Source organism: Tupaia chinensis, unplaced genomic scaffold (assembly GCF_000334495.1).
Source record: "Tupaia chinensis unplaced genomic scaffold, TupChi_1.0 Scaffold147312_1, whole genome shotgun sequence".
Lineage (NCBI taxonomy): Eukaryota > Metazoa > Chordata > Mammalia > Scandentia > Tupaiidae > Tupaia > Tupaia belangeri.
In genome coordinates this window covers 2981465-2987464 of record NW_006207163.1, presented here as the reverse complement: position 1 = coordinate 2987464, position 6000 = coordinate 2981465, and positions in this window count along the sequence as shown.

Sequence of the window (6000 nt, the reverse complement as noted above, 5' to 3'; positions counted from 1 at the left end):
TTTGTACTCACAATTACTAACAAAGAATGAACATTAGAATAACATTTAGTTTTTATTTTTTCAAAAATTCTGTGCTAACCCTGAAAGGATTCTAATTTAGTAGGCTGAAAATATGGCTGTAAAAAGGATAGAAGTGGCTTAAAAGCTTAATTACAGTTAAGCAGCATTATGTTTCAATCGTGAACTTACTGGGATCACAAACCCACTTGAAGATTTAATGAAAAGGTAGCTTCTGCATCCAGAATGCACATAAACACAAGCACTTTTTTTTGGGGGGGGGACAAGTTTTTGCTATAGGGTCTGTGTGCTCGCCAGAGACAGAAAGGGAGAAATCATCATCCCCGTCCTCCCCCAGGGGGGATGGCCATGTCACAATCCCTTCTCCTCCATTGTCCTCTCAGGATCTTGGGCACACACACCCAATGTGAGGTTAAGCCACTGTGTCCAGGACTCAAACCACAGTTGACTACACGGGAATTCAGAGACATAGCTATTATGCCAACTGCTGGTCCCAAACACAAGCACATTTAAATGCAAATATACTTTCATGAAATTACATCCTAAGACTCCATTGCATACTGGACTCCATCATTCTGACTGGAACACCTAACAGTGAGTTCATTTTATCCTTTACCCTTTCGTTTGATCCCAACCCTGTTTTATCCCTCTGATCACACACTCAACCTCCTTTCCAGCTGTAGATAGAGAATTTTTGGCTATGTCTCATGTAGGAACAAGATTAGATCAGAGGTTCTAGAAGCAATGAAAAGTTAAACACAAGCAGCCTCAAAAGATAAGACACCTCAAATTTTAGAGTACAGAGAAGGACACATTTTTTTTTAATTTCTTTAAATTTATTTATTTACATTTATTCACTGTACATCATTACAGCATACAAAATGAGATTTTCCATCTAGAATACACTGTATGTTGGCTCAATCAAGTTTATCATTATTCATGTTATCATCAACAAATAATTCTCCATTTCTTGTTCCCTGTATATTTTGCTTTTTTTTTCCATCTTCGATTCCCTATCTCTCCCCCTCTGCCAACTCCTACTCCCCTCCCACACTGTCTCTGTTATCTATGGTTGCTTTCTATGCCTTTTCCCCCCCACATTCTCTTGATTCATTAAGGTCTTAATTAATCTAAATATTTTGAAGAGCAAGCGCAGCTGATATATACATATTCAGAGTTATTGAAACTACTGCCTTGCCTGGGAAAAGGGACTCATTGGTAAAAGGTATGAGAAAAAAAAAATAGCATTTGTACTCCACAATGGTGCCTTGACTTAGTAATAAGAATAAGGTAAATTTTTAGCTGATTGATGCTAAAAGAAAGGATAAATAAGTAGATAACGGACAATTAAATAATTGACTTCATAAAATGAAGCAAAACGAACAGAAACTCATTCATTTGCTTTAAGTTCTTTGCTCTAGTTTACTCATCTACATTAGAATGAGGTCATTTGAAGGGGTTTAGATTCTCTTCCATCTCACACACGATTCTGGCATTCTTCATATTACAATGGATATAAAAGCTAGAGAGGGACCAGCAGTTGGCTAATAGCTATGTCACTGGATTCCCATGTAGTCAACCGCAGTTCAAGTTTTGGACCTGGTGGCTTAAACTCACACCAGGCGCATGTGTGTGCCCAAGATCTGGAGAGAAGAATGGAGAAGAAGGGATGCAGAATGACCATCCACCCTAGGCAGGTGATTTCTTACTTTCTGTCTCTCTGTCTCTGTGGCCAGCACACATGCCCCTTTTTAAAAAAAAAAAAACAAAAAAAAAAAAAAAAAAAAAAAAAAAAAAAAAAAAAGAAAGAAAAGAGAAAAACTAGATAGCTAGATATATATTTCCTAATGTAAACAACCTAGTTGCTCATCTTTGGATGCACAGGTAAATGCATTTTGATATATACACATGGTGGAATACTTAAACTTTAAAAAAATGGGGTGGGGGGGGTACTGATTTCCTAGCACAGTGATGATGCTCTGCTTGGGAGAAGTTAAATCCCATATGGTAACCCGTACGGTCTGAGTTCACAGCCCACTGACTGAAAGCACATCAGGCACATGAACACTTGCGACCCCTGGATCTGACAGGCTGGAGGACTGGAAGAAGGGGATTATGATGTGACTAGATCCTGTGAAGGGTCTCTCTCTTCCTCACATGTACGTGTATGCATTCTACCATGAATACAGAAAATAAAGAGTATATGCTGTCATGGGTACTATGATAAATCTAGAGGATCAACCTGGAGGACATTATGTTTAGTAAAATAAGTCAGACACAGAAAGACAAATACCTGATGATCTTACTTATACGTGAAATTTTAAAAAGTCAAATACAGAGAAACAGAGTGTTATCAGTGGTGGGGAAAAGGAGGAAATAAGGAGTAGGTCAAAACGTACAAACCTGCAGTTACAGTTCTGTAGGGTGAATAAGTCTAGAGAGCTAATGTAAAGCATGAGAACTATAAATTATATTGCACACTAATAATATGCTGAAAAAGTAGATATTAAATGCACTTATCTGTTGAAGGTATTTTATAGTTTTATCAACTGGACTAGGGAGAAATGTTCACATATTGAAATATTCACTTTGTAAGCTAAATAATGTGATTGAATGTATAAAAGAAAGTGAAATTAAAAAGTGTAAATAAAAAAAGATCATGAATAGGTTAATTTGCTTAACTGTAGTAAGCATTTCACCATGTATATGTATATCAAAACAGAACATAGTATACCTTAAATATATACTTTTAAAAAGAGGAGACCTTATAGAAAGGGAGAAAATAAAGATGGTGCTATTTGTTAATGTATTACCTCATTAAGTTAAAAGCTGGTAGGTTGGGACCAGCAGTTAGCGTAATGGCTATGTCGTTGGACTCCCACGTAGTTGACCGCTGTTCGCATCCGGAACCTGGTAGCTTAAAACTCACGCTGGGCGCCTGTGTGTGCGTGCCCAAGATCCTGAGAGGAAAATGGAGGAGAAGGGATTGTGGCGTGGCCATCCTCCCTGGGGGGTGATTTCTTGCTTTCTGTCTCTGTCTCTCTCTATCTGGTGAGGGAACGCGCCCTATAGCGAAAACCTCTCAAAAAAAAAAAAAAGCTGGTAGGTTAAGTATTTGCTACAAGCTCTAGTATTGGTGTAGCTTATGAAAGAAGATATTTCTTCAATACAAAAATAAGCAAAAAAATTATTACTTAAACTTCTGAAGAAATGAGACAGATCTATGTGTCTTCATATGAAGATATTGCCCAATATATTTATTGGGATTAGTAGGATGCAGTAGAGAGTATAGAGAATGTATACGTATATGTAGTGTATATGTACATTAAGCGTCACTAAAAAGATCAATAAGGATCTGGGAATGGTGGTTGCTTTTAAGATGAGAATAGGGTGGCTAGGAAAAGTGTTGGATGGGAAACCTGATTTGTACCAGATTACTTTTTGCCTTTTGCATAACGTGTATATACTGCTTATTTTTAAATATCTTGAAGTTTCAATTACAAGTATTTTGATAAATTGTTTAGTCTCATTTTTCTATGCATTAATAGACATTTATTTTATGAAAGAAATTATTTTAAAGTGAGGCAAAACATAGTAATCAAAACTATTCATAATCACCAGTGGAATTCATATTTTAAGCGTAGTGTGTTAATATATGTTTATGGCAGAGAAAGAATATTCTGCAGAAATAAATCAAGGGGTACATTATGTACTATCTCACCTATATTGCTGTTGTATCCATCTTTTTTTTTTTTTTTTTGAGATTTTTGCTATAGGGTGCATGCATTCGCCAGAGAGATGGAGACAGAGAGACAGAAAGTGAGAAATCACCCACCAGGGGTGATGGGCATGCCACAATCCTTTCTCTTCCAGTATTCTCTTGGGATCTGGGGCACATATGCACATGTGCCTCGTGTGAGTTTTAGGTCACCAGATCTGGGACTCAAACCGCAGTCAACTAAGTGGGAGTCCAGCAATGTAGCCATTATGCCATCTGCTGGCCCCTCCATCAATTATTTTTAATACATAACTGACATGCTAATTTCTCTGATTTGATCATTACACATCGTATGCACTTCCACTGAACCACATAAACAGGTACAATTATTTTGTATCAATTAGAATGGAAGATTTAGGGACCAGCATATGACAGAATGATTACATCGTTGAACTCGCACTCGGCCTACTGCAATTTGAGTCCTGGACCCAGCAGCTTGAAATTCATGCATGTGTAGTGTCTGTCCAAAATCCTGAGAGGAGAATGGAGGAGAAAGGATTGCAGCAAGGCTAGCCCCTCCCCCAGAGGAGTGAGTTCTTGCTTTCTGTTTCTCTGTCTCTCCAGTAAGCGCATATGCACTATAGCAAAATTATCTCTTAAAAATAAAAAATATTTCATGCAAACACTGTATATTCCTACTCAATATATACTGAAAGCCTGCACTCTATGGCAGAAAGGGAAAGATCCAAAGATATAATAGTAGGGAGAATAAGTGTAGGTACCAGCGACTCCAGGGGAGGAGGGGTGGATAGTAGTGGGTGGGTAGCAGGGATGTTCTAGAAAGTAATACTTAAGTACTTTACATTTTTCTAGGCTGTGTTATTTAGGAACATCATAGTTATTCTATCTTGGCACACTGTCAGAGTAAATTGTTCCTTTTTGTCTCTGTACTAATACTGCTATGCCAGCTTTTTTTTCAAAACAGGGTTTGGTACACATTTTTTATTTTCCTTATTTTTATATATTTTGCATCATTTCGTTCTGTTATTTCAGAAATGGCATTGACAACCATGAAGCAGTGAATCAATTTGTAAAACCATTCAGCATTTTTTGTTCCGATAAAAGAAAAAATAAAAACAGACTTAAGAATATAAAGTTCTTCGGTCAGCAGATGGTGTAGTGTTTATGTTGCTGGACTCCCACATGGCCGACCACGGTTCAAGTCCCAAACCCAGTAATTTGAAAATCACACCAAGACCATGTGCATGTGTGCCCAAGATCCTGGCAGGAGATTGGAGAAGGGATCACAGCATGGCTATACTCCCTGGGAGGTGATTTCTCACTTTCCTTCTCACTGTCTCTGTCTCTTTCTCTCTCCAGTGAACACACACACTCTGCAGGGAAAAAAAAAAAGAATAGAAAGTTCTCCATTGAAAATGAAGTATATAGGAACCAGCAGATGGTATAATGGTTTTGTCACTGGACTCCCACATAGTCCACCACAGTTTGAGTCCTGGACCCGGCAGCTTCAAACTCTCGCTGGACGTTTGTGCGTGCATGCCCAAAGCCCAAAGAGGAGAATAGAGGAGAAGGGACTGTAGCATGACCATCCCCCAAGGGGGTAATTTCTCACTTTCTGTCTCTCTCTGTCTCTCCAGAGAGTACATGTGCCATATAGGAAAAATCTCTCTTAAAAAGAAAAAAAAATTAAGTATACAGTAATATCATTGATTTGATTGTCACATACAACCTGCACACTTTGAAAATCATACTGAGTGCTATAGAGATATACTATGATTGAACATGACTAAGAAACCACAGACTTTTTAAAAATGTAATGTAACTGATATGGTGGTAGGATAGTTATAATAAAAGTCTCTTAACTAGAGGTCATTCAGTGGGGTTCCTCTGCTATACTAATTTCATATATACAATTTTATTCTAAGAAATATAACATTTTTCAGTTAAGAGACAGTAGTGACCCAGCAAGCAGTCAACTTACACAAGGTTTCTTGGGAGACTATAATTATTGTTCTAAGAATTGTGACAATACAGTACGATACCATTTAACCATAATACTCTATGTCTCCTTTGTCTGTAAAGTGCTGGGAGCTTTTTTAATCAATCTATTAATCCCACTTGGAATGTGATGATTAATTAATTTTGAAATGCCCTAAGTACAGACTAAAAGGCAAGGCAATTCAGCTCAGGCGATACAAAGAAAATCAACGTAAAAAACAAACATCATTTTTAAAGTTCGTTTA